At 38.8% G+C, this 15297-nt stretch overlaps 1 long non-coding RNA gene and 1 other non-coding gene across 2 annotated transcripts; both read left to right on the top strand.

The window, feature by feature from the left end:
• The first annotated feature begins 2435 nt into the window (after positions 1-2435).
• LOC139197273 (small nucleolar RNA R71) lies at positions 2436-2539 on the top strand. The gene has a single exon (XR_011582512.1). It is a non-coding gene; the product is annotated as a small nucleolar RNA R71 (small nucleolar RNA).
• Positions 2540-10569: 8030 nt separating this feature from the next.
• On the top strand, positions 10570-11467 carry LOC139197039 (uncharacterized). The gene is made up of 4 exons (XR_011582014.1): positions 10570-10715; positions 10800-10897; positions 10981-11078; positions 11254-11467. It is a non-coding gene; the product is annotated as an uncharacterized lncRNA (long non-coding RNA).
• The last annotated feature ends 3830 nt before the right edge of the window (positions 11468-15297 follow it).

Genomic DNA, 15297 nt, shown 5'->3' with positions numbered 1-15297 from the left:
GAACTTGTAAGTTAAGGAGAGTGATAGGTGTCACCACTCCATTTCCGATATGTGATTCGCTTTTCACTTCTTCAAACCTTAATGGCACCGATATAGTGTTCTCTGTTTTTCTTTCCCAGTTCCACTTCTTCAAGCTCACTTAATTTCTTGGTGGCAAAGAATCCGAGATTTGAGGTCATTGGCAATGAATTTCTGCACAACTGTAATACCAGAACGCTTTGACACCACTTGAGTTGGACTAATCCACTTACTATCTGAAATGGGGTAGATCATCCCAGCATCTAAAAGCTTCATAACTTCATCACGAACAATTTCTTTCATAATTGGATTCAATCGACGTTGAGCGTCAATGGCAGGCTTTACTCCATCGTCTATCAAAATTTTGTGCATACAAATTGTAGGGCTGATCCCTTTAATGTCAGCTATAGTCCAACCAATTGCATCTTGATAACTCCTTAAAATGTGTAACAATTTATCTTCTTCTGTTGATGATAAATCAGCAGCAATAATAACTGGCAGCGAAGAATCTGCACCCAAATAAGCATATTTCAAGTGTTCTGGAAGCACTTTTAACTCCAATTTGGGTGGCTATACCTTGGAAGGCTGCAACAGTTTTTTGGGTTCCCCCAAACTCTAAAAAACGTTCCTCCAACGAGGGGTTGAAAAGGAACACTTTCCAAAGCTGAAACATACTCAAAAACCTCTTCATCTTCTGTATTTTTATTCTCAAACCCATGCAACACATTTAACAATGGATCAGATGTCAAACGTGGCGTAATTTCAGCATGTAATACGCTGTCAAGCACATCAACACGCATACAATCTTGCATATCACTTGGCCTTTTAGTTGCTTCAAATAAACTAAACACAACAGATGGATCTTGCACACGAAGTGTAAGTGTTCCAGCCTCTACATCAATTAACGTTCGAGCAGTTGCCATGAAAGGACGTCCCAAAATAATTGGTGTTTGCATATTTTCATCCATATCCAAAATCACAAAATCTGCAGGAAGATAGAGATTATCCACTTTAATAATTAGATCTTCAATAATTCCCCTAGGATAAGCAACCGAACGGTCCGCTAGTTGTAGAATTACTGATGTAGGCTTGATTTCTCCTTGTCCTAGTCTCTAAAAAATAGAAAAGGGCATTAAATTAATACTAACACCTAAATCTATTAAAGCACGTTTAAAATTAGAATTTCCAATTGTGCATGAAATTGTAAAACTCCCTGGATCTTGTTTCTTTTGGGGCAACTTGTGTAGTAGAACAGCGCTGCATTGTTCTGTAAAAATCACTTTCTCAAAATCCACGAGCTTTTTTTTCTTTGTGCAAACATCCTTCAAAAACTTGGCATAAGAGGGAATATTCTTCATGACATCAATTAACGGTAGATTAATCTGAACCTTAGACAAGGTCTTCATAAAATCTGTCAATTGTTGATCTTTAACTTTAGGCTTCAACCATTCGGGATAAAACATAGGTGGCTCATATACACGATCCGCTACAATATCCGCACCATCTTCGGAACTATTCAAGGGTTGTTCAGAATATTTCAAATAGGCAAATTTTTCAACAATTCCTGAATCTGTTTTTGGCTGTGAAGCCACCTGCGAATTTCGAACACCATTTCCAACTCTATTATCAAAACTTTTGCCAAAACGCAAAACTCTAACTGCCTTGCAATCTGCACCTTCCCTTGGATTTTGTTCGGTTTGGCTGGGAAATGTACTTGGTGCCCTTTCTAAAACCTGCAAAGCAATCTGCCCCATTTGTTTTTCCATGTTTTTCACTGCTGCATGTAGATTTTGGATTTCTTGAGTGGTCGTATTCGCTAATTTTTCAATTGCAACCTCCTAAGCAGCCCTAGGTGCAGCAGGTTGTTGTACCTGTTGTTGAAATTGAGGCCTAGAGTGCTGATCTTTGTCCCACTTTAAATTAGGATAATCTCTCCAACCTGGGTTGTAGAAATTTGAATATGGGTCATATCTAGGACGTTGGAAATTGTTGAATGCATTAACCTGCTCTGTTGTAAAATCTGGACAAACATCTCTATGTGGGCAGCTTATAAAATCATGAGTTATCATGTTACAAATGCTACAGGCAGCTTGTAAGGGCTGCTGTACAGCAACCTGTGAACCTGGTATTCTTTGTAATAACATGTCAAATTTTGCATCAAATCTTTCAAGCTGTTTCTCCATTTTTTCAATTTGTGCCGATACATATGGTGAACCATTAGACATCTAAAAAACAAACCTAGATTGTGGCTGCTCAACTGCCCACTGTTGCGTATATGTTGCCATTTTTTCAAATAACAAACAAGCCTCTTGTGCATTTTTATCTTTGTACGAACCTCCGCATGAAGCGTTGACAAGAGTTTTTGTAGTCATATTCAACCCTCTGAAAAATATATGCATTTGATCAGTAGTGTTAATACCCGAATGTGAACATTTTCTAATCAACTCTTTGAACCGCTCCCACGCATCATGAGACCCTCATTTGGCTTTTGGGCAAAAGATAAAATATGAGTTCTCATGTCAAGAGTCTTTGAAGCAGGATAATACTTGTTTAAAAAATTTTCACTAAGTTGGGCCCAAATACTAATGCTACCAGATGGGAGTGTGAGGAGTCATCTTCTTGCTTGATCTTTTAGAGTGTATGGAAACAAACGCAGCTTAATAGATTCGGCTGAGAATCCCCTCACCAAAATATTTTTGCATCCCATTAAAAATTCTGCAATATGCATGTTTGGATCGTTAGATGATAACCCATGAAATGTAGGTAGAATATTCAACATGTGCTGCTTTATTTCAAATGTAGACCCTTCCTCCACTGCCGGATAAGTAATGCAACTTAGTATATTTGTAGTATGGGCTGTTAAAGATTCACCCAAAGGCTGACCTGCCTCTGGAATTACAAATGCCATTTTTTCTTTACTATGCAGGTCCCTAGAAAATGAAGATTGCAGAAAAGTCTCCTGTAATGACGGAACCCATTGCAAATTTTTCTCCCGGCGTCCTCTCCGTACAGTTTGCTCAACCTCTGGATCGAAAGGAAGCAATTTCTGCGGTGTTGTACGAGTGCTGACCATGCATAGATTATCCTTGTAATCTGCAAAAATAAAAATAAAATAAAAATGAAAGTTAAATAAATTTTTTTTATATGTATAAACAGCAATAACTAATTGAAAATCTGATTAGTAAGGATTATTTTAAATAATCCCCGGCAACAACGCCATTTTCTTGATAGAGATTTTACTACTCATGTGAACGGGCTAAAAACTCCTATTATACTTGCAAGAATCACAAGGTTGTTGTACTCCACAGGGATTATTAAATAATTCGAAACTAACCAAATTCCAATTAATTATTGTAAAATAGAAATTGAGGTGATTGATTTTATAACCTATTGAAATTAAAAACGAAATTAATTAATTAAAAATAAACAATCTGCAATATTAGAACAAGGGGAAAAAGAAAACAGTTTTGGAAGAATCAAATTAAGAAAGCACCTATGAACTTTTACCAATTACTTATGATCTACACATGCCACTTTGAAGGTTAGATTTTCCTAATTCATATTCTACTCGGAACCTCTAACATATAACGTATATCTAACATGCAACCCGGCCAGACGTTTGGATCAAATCTGAACATGAAAGACTCATTATGCTTTATGAAAATCCTTTGAAAAACCATGCAACCCTTAAGACGTGGTGTTCATCCTAAGTGAAATTACAATTATTAATCGCAAGAAGCTAGCGTCAATTTCAGGGAACCTTCCGACCAAAATTGCATCAAATTACTTTTCTAAAGATCCTAATGGTGATCAGGCATTAAGACAATTAGATAGTTTTTATCCTGGTGATTAATAATTCAAAGTATGCATGCAATCAATCATAAGCAATTAAATAAAAATCACATATTCATGTTAAGGCTTAAGGCTTTGCCCTAGCAAAAGAAATTAGTTACGAATATTCATAATTGAAATCATAGAAAATATTATTAAGAAAAGGATTAAAAACACCTTCAAGTAGAAAATTTCCAAAACCCTAGCAATTCTCTCTATCTCCAAAATTGCATAAAATAAAGCCTGTCGAAAAACTGTAGACGGCCAAGCAATATATCTGCTAAGCCCCCCAACACAAACCCTAAAAACAGGTCCTTTATTTCCCCTAGGAAACTAAAATTAATAATAAAATAAAAATAGGAAACATAACCCTAAATTAAATGGTAAAATTCGTCTATCTAAACAGCCACGTTTTGGACCCATAAGCTGCTCCAAAACTGGCCCAATATAGCTGGATTTAATGTTTGGAATATTCTGAACACTTCTCCAGAAGGTCACGAACCCATCTGAGGTCATCTTGGGCTCCAAAAACGCAATTTAAGCCCCAAACGTCATTTTCCAACACTGTCCATCGCTAGAAAATAACTGCTTGGTAGAAAAATCCCAAATTTTGATACGAACACGCTAAGTGACTCACGAATGTCCTCCAACTGGAATTACTCCAAAATTCGTCCATTTGGTCATGTTTTGCTCCAGAGGAAGTCGAAAGTCCTATATTGAAAATACAATTCAAAGTATCAAAATTCTTCCAAAATATTAACCAAAATATACTAAGATTAGGGTAAAATATATAATATAAAATCTACTCATCAGTGGCAAAGAATCCGAGATTCGAGGTCATTGGCAATGAAGTTCTTCAGCCATAGTATGCAAAGGCCCGACCTTTTTGAGGTGAAGAAGTGGAAGGCATTTTGTTTTGAAGGCGCACTACTTAAGTTGTAATCATGCACTTTATGTTTTAAGAAATATGTGAAATATTTGCTAATTGGATAGGTAATTGAAGATGTAGTAGTGACACACCCTGACCCAGGATGTCCACTGGAAGGTGACGAAACCTGGAAGGTGACAAAACCATAAAGTATGATGATATGGAAAAAGTGGATAAATTTAAACCTAAAAGTGTCTAAATGCAATAGTGCACTGTGAGCGGAAATGAACCCACTTCACACGTGACGTCAGAGCATAAGTAAAGTGCAGTAAAGTGCAGTAAAGTGAATTAAGAATCGTACCCTCGAAAGAATCTCCAATATTAAGAATCGCCACGAACCTTCGACGATAAGAAAGTTCCACTAATAAAACCTGGATGGTGAAAACAAAATAAGGGTGAGTGGCCCTAGAAATAACATTTTAATAGAAACCATATAAAACATTATAACCCTTCGCTACAACACCTGCATAGTTTCCAGAAAAATCATAAATATTCCACAACACAACATCTCATAAGCAATATCAATAATCATGTGATTAATAACACATACTAGCATGCAAGTCGGAGTCACCTATAGTGACCTGTACAACTGCACCCATATCTCATCAATCGATGTTAACTCAGAAGTTTGAGTCACCTATAGTGACCTATATGACTTACCCATCTCATCACATATGCTAGCTCATCACAGATTTCATCACATACGCTAGCTCATCACATATTTCATCACATATCTCATCACATATGCTAGCTCATCACATATCTCATCACATATGCTAGCTCATCACATATCTCATCACATCTGCTAGCTCATCACATATAACATCACATATGCTAGCTCATCACATATTTTATCTCATCACATTTGCTAGCTCATCACATATAACATCACATATGCTAGCTCATCACATATTTTATCTCATCACATTTGCTAGCTTATCACATATTTTATCACATATACTAGCTCATCACATATTTTATCACATATGCTAGCTCATCACATATTTCATCACATATGTTAGCTCATAAGCCGGAGTCATCTCTAGTGACCTATACAACTTATCCATAGCTCAATAAATATACCTGCACACGAGTCGGAACCACCTAAAATGGTATGTACTACAGGACTGGGTGTAAATAAATACGCTCAAGTGCTACGATCACTTGAAGACTGTGCGAATAATCGTGGGTCACCTATGAGTCGGAACCACCTATAGTGGTCTGTACGATAGGACTGTGCATCTACCTTGGATCCATGGTGAGCGTAAGATGCGGGAGATGAACATCACGTGAAGGACTGTGCCCTGGCCACGGGTGGGAGCACTAACATCAGGGTGCAAGTTTATGAGCTCTAACTGTATCTATTGTAACATATATGCTTCATGGGTAACCTGTACGACAGTGTCAGAGTTGCCTATCATTGCAACCTATACGACAAGGTCGGAGTTGCCTAAACATACATGTAGTCATACCATAACCCCATCATTTTAACTAATACCATAAACTCACCTGAACTTACCTAGGTGTCCTGCGTTCACATTTGCACTTCAAAGCATTCATAATAATTGTGTGCAGGTAATATACATATAGATAAACCAAGATGAAATTTGATACTTAACCACGTTATAGCATTTCCAATTATATACATATTGTTGATGCACAAAATCAGCGAAGACTTTGGTACAACAGAAAGTGTCAGGTTTTATGACCTTCGCTGGGTTGCTTCGGTCACTAGTGAGGATAAGTACGTAAATGAATAGAGACAGAGAAGCAAACACAGGATGTACGTGGTTCACCCAGATTGGCTACGTCCACGGAGTAGAGGAGTTCTTATTAGTAGTGAAGGGCTTACACAAGTACAAAGGATCAAGCTCTCAATTTAGTGAGTTCTTGTGAATGATTTAACACAAATGGCATTAGGCCATATTGTGGGGGAATGACCCCTATTTATAGAAAAACTTGTAGCTTTGTCACATTGACATGTGTCATGTTGTGATTGGTTCTTGATGTCGACACGTGCTGCGCTCTGATTGGCTTCTAATCTTGACACGTGTCGAGTAGTGATTGGCCTCCTAGTCGGAGGGGAACTCTTCTGGGTCCTTGACAGTATAGCGTTGGCCGGTGCTCGGTAGTTTCGGGATTGGTCAAGTATGGTACAAACAGTGCTCCCCTAAGTTCCCGAGTGAGGGAAACTCCTCAGTTGGGGACTTGCAAGATCCAATCCCTTGAGTAATCACGAAACTTCTAAGTACCGAAGTGTGGTCTGATCTTCATCTGCCCTTCTCTGGAAGTACCTTTCCTCCATCCGGGAATGGTGTATTTAGCTGATGTTGACGCACAAGGTAATGTATCAATTTCACTTGAAGCTTAGTTGTAGTTTCGGGCTTAGTCAAGTGTGATACAAACCCTATAGTAGGAGTCCCCCAAGTCGCCGAGCTAGGAGATCTGCCGAAAGAGGTGACATACAAGGTAAGCAGTCAAACTTCCAAGTAAGCAACCCAGGATCAGAGATTTGACTTCGGCTTCCGGTTGATTGTTCTTCTTCTCCTTGTCTCTCATTCAACTGTCAGGATAAGGAGAAGCAAATGGATAAGAGATGATATGAGATACTTTTGCTTTTGAAGAAGTAACTTTCCACAGGCTTATTCTTGAACTGTGCTGGAGGGTTTTCTGGTGCCCTTCAGAGTATAAGGCCGACTCAAAAATTTGAGGGTCAAAACAAGTCCATCAAATCTAGAGTACGTTCGACCTTGATGATATGGGATACTTTTGCTGTTGACGGAATAATGAATGTGGTATGGGAAGGTGTCGTGCTGTAGTGATCTGTTTCAGCCCACCGTTGAACCTTCTGCTTCAATCTTTTGCATGGCAGAAGTGGTGTGCAACCTTTGCATTCAAATGGTCCTTCAGAACATTCCTTCATAGTGACTCATCCCCGCTTGGCAGCTTCAGTGTAAAGAGCCAATATCTGATCAACTGTCATGAGGTATTTGCCGGTGGAATTCGTGACCTTGACAGCAGTTGAGGATGAGTACTCGAGAGCAATGCTAAGTAAGCAACCAGGCAAAGGCTCCAGGCAGTCAGTTCCAAATTGGAGGTTTGATTTCAGGTTCCGACTGACTGCTCTCTTTCTCCTTGTCCTGCAGGTGTGGACAAGGACAAAGTCAAAGACAGGGAGAAAGCATGATATGGGATACTCTTGCTTTCGACCCTGATGATATGAGATACTCTTGTTCTTGGTGTGGCTTATTTGCTGAGGTATTATCGGGGGGAAATAAAGCTGAGTATTTCGAGAGGTTATGTTGAGGGTGCCTTTTCGAATGCGAGAAAGGGTTGAGCATTTTTGCAGGTTTGCCTGTCCGTTGAGGAGGGAGGTCAATGTATATAGGGATTTGCCAATAACAAGTAGTAATGTTATTCCTTTACCCTTCTTGGTCACAGCAATGTAGTGGGAGCTGCCAGCTTCACGTGTTTTAATTTTGTCAGAGCACTTTGAAAAAGTGGTATGTGGTATCCGGAAAGCTGATATTACGTGTGAAGATTACAGACAAGCTTTATCTAAGGAAATCTGGCTCTCGAAGTTCTGAGAGTTGTGCCTCTTCGGTTTTCGAACAAGCAATCCCGTCGAGGATCTGACTCTCGAGATTCGGAAAGCGGTGCTACTCCGGTTTTTGAGAAAGTAATTATGTTGGGAGTCTTTTCTCGAATGTGAGTAAAGGTTGGACGTTCTTGCCAACCTGTCTTGCCGCAAAACACGGAGGTCGACACACATAGGGACTTTCCAGTTGTCAAGCAGTGGTGCTGTTCCTTTACCCTTATGGGTAATAGTAGGGTGGCTGGAACTTCGAAATTCTCGTGCCTAAACTTTGTCAGAGATCTTTGACAAAGTTATATGTGGTACCCGAGGAGTTGATGGTGCATATGGAGAGCGGTGATTGAACAGTAAGATTCACGTGCTTTTCTACTTCACCAGAAATCTTCGACAGATTGCCCGTAATTTCCGCAAAGCTGATTGTGCATGTGACAGGTGCTGACGAGGCTGAAAAAGCAGGTGCTTCTTCGATTTCTGAGATCGGCCCTCGTGGTCTCTGAGCAGCCCAGCTTTTGAGAAAGCAAACGCCTCTTCGATTTCTGAAGCTCCGTCGAGTGCAGATTTTTATAGAGGCTGGCATTAAGTTCCACAGCACACCTGAATCTCTACCAGTAGAAGCTCATTTCTTGCACTTCTAAGATCTTGATTTGTCTGACCTCTTCCTTCTTCAACACATTTGAAAATGTCTGGACCCTCCGACCGTCGTTTTGACTTGAACCTTGGAGAAGAGACAGCCACGCCTTCTCCAGACAACATATGGCGCCCATCCTTCATATCCCCTACTGGTCCTCTTACCGTTGGGGATTCTGTGATGAAGAATGATATGACCGCTGCAGTGGTGGCCAGGAACCTTCTCACTCCCAAAGATAACAGACTACTTTCCAAACGGTCTGATGAGTTGGCTGTTAAGGACTCTCTGGCTCTTAGTGTTCAGTGTGCAGGTTCTGTGTCTAATATGGCCCAACGCCTATTTGCTAGAACCCGCCAAGTTGAATCATTGGCTGCTGAAGTGATGAGTCTCAAACAGGAGATTAGAGGGCTCAAGCATGAGAATAAGCAGTTGCACCGGCTCGCCCATGACTATGCTACAAACATGAAGAGGAAGCTTGACCAGATGAAGGAATCTGATGGTAAGGTTTTACTTGATCATCAGCGGTTTGTGGGTTTGTTCCAAAGGCATTTATTGCCTTCGTCCTCTGGGGCTGTACCTGGTAATGAAGCTTCAAATGATGAACCTCCAATGCCTCCTCCTTCTGGGGTTTTGTCAAGTACTGAGGCTCCGGATAACCACCCTCCGGTGCTTTCTCTTTCTGGGGCTCTACCGACTGCTGAGACTTCCCCTAAGCAACCTTTGTGAAGGCTCCCTTTTGTTTGTTTATTTTGACTCATGTATATGTACATATTTGTGGCTTATCGAAAATATTAATAAATAAGCTTTGCTTCATTTCAACATATTGTGTTAAATACACCAAAGCCTTCTTCATAAAGTTCTTTGAATTTTTGCTTTTGTTGAAACCTGTATTGTTGAAGCTTTGTGAGTGAAGCATGTAGTTTGAGGTAGTGTTCCCTTAATTTCCCGAGTGAGGAAAACTTCTCGGTTGGAGACTTGAAAAATCCAAATCACTGAGTGGTTGTGAGACTGCCGAGTATCAAGGTGCAGTAGTATATGGTGGGAGTCCCCCAAGTCTTCAGGCGAAGAGAGTTGCCGAATGAGGTGTCTAGCTAGTAGTCAATGTCATGAGTAGGAAAACTTCACTTGTTTCTTTTTGAAGTGGTAACCTAGGGCTCTTTCTTCATATATTGTTTTTTTTTGTTATGAAGATGTGTTAGGCCCAAAGAAGTGGAGGCCTAGAACCTTTTTTTTTGTTTTTTTTGTTTTTTTTTTTTTTTTTTTTTTTGTCGACTGAGTGGGATGTGTTCAGCTGAATCCAAATAGGGGGATGTTTTCAGCCGAATCCAAGGAGGGGGGAAAGCATGACTCATCATCATTTGTCATGATGTTGTTCCTACACTTCATCATCATTTACTACTTTTCCTTTTCTTCTTTCATAATATGCCATCAATGTGTTTAATTTTCTTTTGCTTTGCCTTTCCTTTTTGGCTGGAAAGATTGCCATCTTTCCTCACAATCTGATTTACTGCAGTCTTGTTGAAGGAAATGTGGGTGTTGGAGCTAGGTAAACCAAGGAGGGTGTCTACGTAGAGGGAGTGGTAGCTCTTCAATATAACACCATTTTCTGTGGCGCAAATCGCAAAACCATCTTCATGAAAGTTGTTCCTTAGCTCGTGAACTACAACATATCCGAATTGGAGATCCATCGGAGCAGTACAACTCCAGAAATTCAGGTATGATGAGTGATTGTTCGTCATTTGTATATCAACGCGTCAGACCTGTTGTGAGCTTCAAAAACTCCATTTTCTCTTGCTCAGATCAACATACTTTCTTCATCGAAGTTGTTCCTTAACTTGTGAACTACAACATATCCAAATTTGAGGTCCCTCGGAGCAGTATAACTCCAGAAATCCAGGTATGATGAGTGACTGTTTATCATTTGTCTGTCAACCCGTCAGATTTGTTGTGAGCTTTGAAACTCTATTTTTTCTTGCTCAGATCAGCATGCTTGCTTCATTGAAGTTGTTCCTCAGCTTGTGAACTACAACATATCCAAATTTGAGATCCCTCGGAGCTGTATAACTCAAGAAATTCAGGTATGATGAATGACTGGTTATCATTTGTCTGTCAACCCGTCAGATTTGTTGTGAGCTTTGAAACTCTATTTTCTCTTGCTCAGATCAGCATGCTTTCTTCATTGAAGTTGTTCCTCATCGTCTCTTTCATAACATATCAAAAATTCAGAATGAACTAATGGTTAAATATTTCCAGATCTTCGAAACATCACAGCAGCTTCGAAATCTGCAAGAATCCGACTGTCATGTTTGGAGCTTCAACACTTTAATTTCCGTCGCTCAAACAGAAATGGTTCCTTCTTGAAAGTTGTTCATATGCGCAAAAACTATAGGGTGTCCAAAATTCAGCTCCATTGGAGAAGAGCAGAGGTTGCAGAAATTTGATAGATGAAAGGAGGCGGAAGAGGGAGAGAGAGAAAAAGTCTCTTGGGTTGGATTTCTATTTTGGGGCAGATTCCAAGTTTTGTAGCACCTTCATTATTGATGAATTGCTTGTACTTTTGTCCATTATGAAACTTGGGACTTTGGCTTGTTGTTGGATCTATTATAATATGTTTGGGAACATATATAAGTGAATAAATAAAAAGGAAAATTTTGGGCCCTTGTGGGTGTAAAACAAAAAATGTTTATGTTTACCCAAGTGTTTTGTACAAGTTCAAGGGCATCTTGGGTTTTGTGAACAAAATTTGTTTATTTGGAGCAAGGTTTTGTGTTGAAGCTTTGTAGGTGAAGCTTTGGAGGTGAAGCTTTGATGGTGAAGCTTTGTAGATGAAGCTTTCTGGGTGAAGTTTTTTGGGTGAAGCTTTGTGGGTGAAGCTTTTTAGGTGAAGCTTTGTGGGTGAAGCTTTTTTAGGTGAAGCTTTTTGGAGGTGAAGTTTTTTTTTTGGGTGAAGCTTTTTTAGGTGAAGCTTTTTGGGTGAAACTTTTTGGATGAAGCTTTTTGGGTGAAGTTTTGGAGGTGAAGAGGATCTTGGGGATGGTGAAGAGGATCTTGGGGATGCAGAGGATGATGGTAGGACGCGGAGTGATACTGCCAGGGGTTCGGCTTCAGATGAGAATGAATAGCAGTGTCCTTACTATCTGCATGTATTCTGGATGTAGTAGTCTGATGTGTGTATAACATGTGCCCATGTTATAAGCTTGAGAGTTTTGGATTTGAGGTGTTTATGAGTGTTTGCACTATTATTAATGCATGTTTGGCTATGTATGAATAAATCTATTGTTTGGATATAAGCCATTGTTTGGTTGTTCCTTTCTTTGTATAGTCTTGTCGACACTGATAGGGATTTTTACTACTCATGTGAATGCGATAAAAACCTCCTATTTTACTTGCAAGAATCACAAGGTTATTGTAGTATAAACGGATCTCGCAAGGTCATTCTCCACAGGGATTATTAAATAATTCGAAACAAATCAGATTTCAATTAATGATTGTAAAGTAGAAATTTGGATGATTGATTTTATAACCTACTTAAATTAAAAACGAATTTAACTATTAATGATAAGATAATCTGCAATATTAAAGCTAGAGAGAAAAGAAAACAGTTTTTGAGAGAAATCAAATTAAGAAAGCACTAGGGTTCCACCATCACCTAGCAATCCTATGAATTTTTACCAATTACTTATGATCTACACATGCCACTTTGAAGGTTAGATTTTCCTAATTCATATTCTACTTGGAACCTCCAACATAGAACGTATATCTAACATGCAACCCGTCCGGACGTTCGGATCAAATCTAAACATGAAAGACTCATTATGCTTTATGAAAATCCTTTGAAAAACCATGCAATCCTTAAGACGTGATATTCATCCTAAGAGAAATTACAATTATTAATCACAAGAAGCCAGCGTCAATTTCAGGGAACCTTCCGACCAAAATTGCATCAAATTACTTTTCTAAAGATCCTAATGGTGATCAGGCATTAAGACAATTAGATAGTTTTTATCCCGGTGATTAACAATTCAAAATATGCATGCAATCAATCATAAGCAATTAAATAAAAATCACATATTCATGCTAAGGCTCAAGGCTTCGCCCTAGCAATAGAAATTAGTTCCGCATATTCATAATTGAAATCATAGAAAATATTCTTAAGAAAAGGATTGAAAACACCTTCAAGTAGAAAATCTTCAAAACCCTAACACTTCTCTCTGTCTCCAATATTGCATAAAATAAAGCGTAATCTAAAACTGTAGACGGCTCACCAATATATTTGCTAAGCCCCCACAAAAACCCTAGCCAACTAAAATTAATAAAAACCCTAAATAAAAATAGTAAAATTCGTCTAAAATCTGAACAGCCACGTTTTGGCCCATAAGCTGCTCCAAAACTGGCCCAATATAGCTGGATTTGATGTTTGGAATATTCTGAACACTTTTCCAGAAGGCCACGAACCCATCCGAGGTCATCTTGGGCTCCAAAAACGTCATTTAAGCCCAAAAACGTCATTTTCCAGCACTGCGCACTGCTTCTTTATTTCATCGCCAGAAAATAACCGCTTGGTGGAAAAATCCCAAATTTTGATACGATCAAGCTAAGTGACTCACGAACGTCCTCCAACTGGAATTACTCCAAAATTCGTCCATTTGGTCCTGTTTTGCTCCAGAGGAAGTCGAAAGTCCTATATTGAAAATACAATTCAAAGTATCAAAATTCTTCCAATATATTAACCAAAATATACTAAGATTAGGGTAAAATATATAATATAAAATCTACTCATCAAATACCCCCAAACTTAGCTTTTTGCTTGTCCTCAAGGAAAACAAGACTCAAACAAAAAATAAAAACTTAACAAACTAGACAACTAGCTAAAATTAACTGACAAAAATTTTCATCTTCAAAGTTGCAATCCATAGCAAATTTTAAAAACTAGAACATTTTTTCAAAAGTTCCAACCAATCCCACCACAGAGTCTAAGCCATTTAGAATCAATTAGAAAAGAATTCACAAACTTCCTTTGGTGTAAAGTGAACCAACATAATTAAGGGGACTCGACTAAAACCCTTACCTCTCGTCCTTATTTATTTCACACATACTAACTTTAAATATAACTCTCTTTCTTTTTTTTTTTTTTTTTTTTTTTCTTTTTCAATTTTTTTTTCTCTTCTTTTTTTTTTTCATGTATATAACATTTTTTTTTTTCAGTAACAGTAGTGGTCGTGCAATGTCGGTTCACTTAAGCTTTCAATCCAACCCATGTAGCGAGCTGTAGGTCAATGACTCCCAAACCACTAGGGCTTTAGGGCACTAGGTGTAGAACACCCCTAAGGACTTATTAACCCGAACTGAAAAGGCTACGAAACCAACTAACCACCCTGCCTCATGCCAAAACTCTACCGTTTGACGCGAGAATCACTGCTGATTAGGCAGGACTGGCCCGGTTACTAGGCAAAACCTCGGGTGAGACAATTATTACTTTATTCACAATAATAACTGACTTTACTTAAAACAAAAATTAAAAATAAACTTAGACTAAAAGCAAGTGTTTCAATCTCACTCCCCACAAACCATGTTGGTGTGATGTGCAAAGTTCAAAGTATAATTCATGAATTAGTGCCTAAGCAACGATAAATAGCAAAGACTCTACTGTGGGATTAACCTTCACCATGTCCATTTGTTCTAACGTTTAAAATAATCTACGGATATTAACTTAAAAAGAATGAAAACTTTTAACCGACATAAAAATTAAAAACCTAAAATGTTATTTTCCCACCCCCAAACTTATTTCACACTTTGTCCTCAAGGTGTGAAAAATAAAAGAAAATTGACAAAAATGAAATAAACTTAAACTAACATATAAGAATTATAAAAGGGAAAATGAGGAACAAAACCAAAGAAAAAGAAAAAGACTACCTGGCTTTTTGAAAGTGACGTTGGCTGGTGGATAAAGGAGTGGTCAAATAAAAGCCACATTTTGCCCATGCAGTGGTCAAATAAAAGCCACGCCACTTGACTGAGATAGGACCAAATCCATGTGCACCAAAACTTTGGATTCCCTCTTTGAAAGTGACTGCAACTAGCATGCGGTGTTAAAGTGGCGTGCAGATTATTTTTTGTTTTTCTGTCTCTGTCAGTCATTAACCCCAGAGCCCAAACGGCTCTCTCCCTTCTTTAACCGAGTCAATTTAGTAGACATGTGAATACTCCAGCTTGGAACACGTGGCAAGCATCACGACATGGAGCTCCATAGGGTTCCAAATTAAGGGTGAAGATCAATCCAACATGCCCATCGTCCTC

Source organism: Malus domestica, chromosome 06 (genome assembly GCF_042453785.1).
Source record: "Malus domestica chromosome 06, GDT2T_hap1".
In the NCBI taxonomy this organism is placed as follows: Eukaryota; Viridiplantae; Streptophyta; class Magnoliopsida; order Rosales; family Rosaceae; genus Malus; species Malus domestica.
This window is presented reverse-complemented; position numbering and strand designations above follow the sequence as displayed.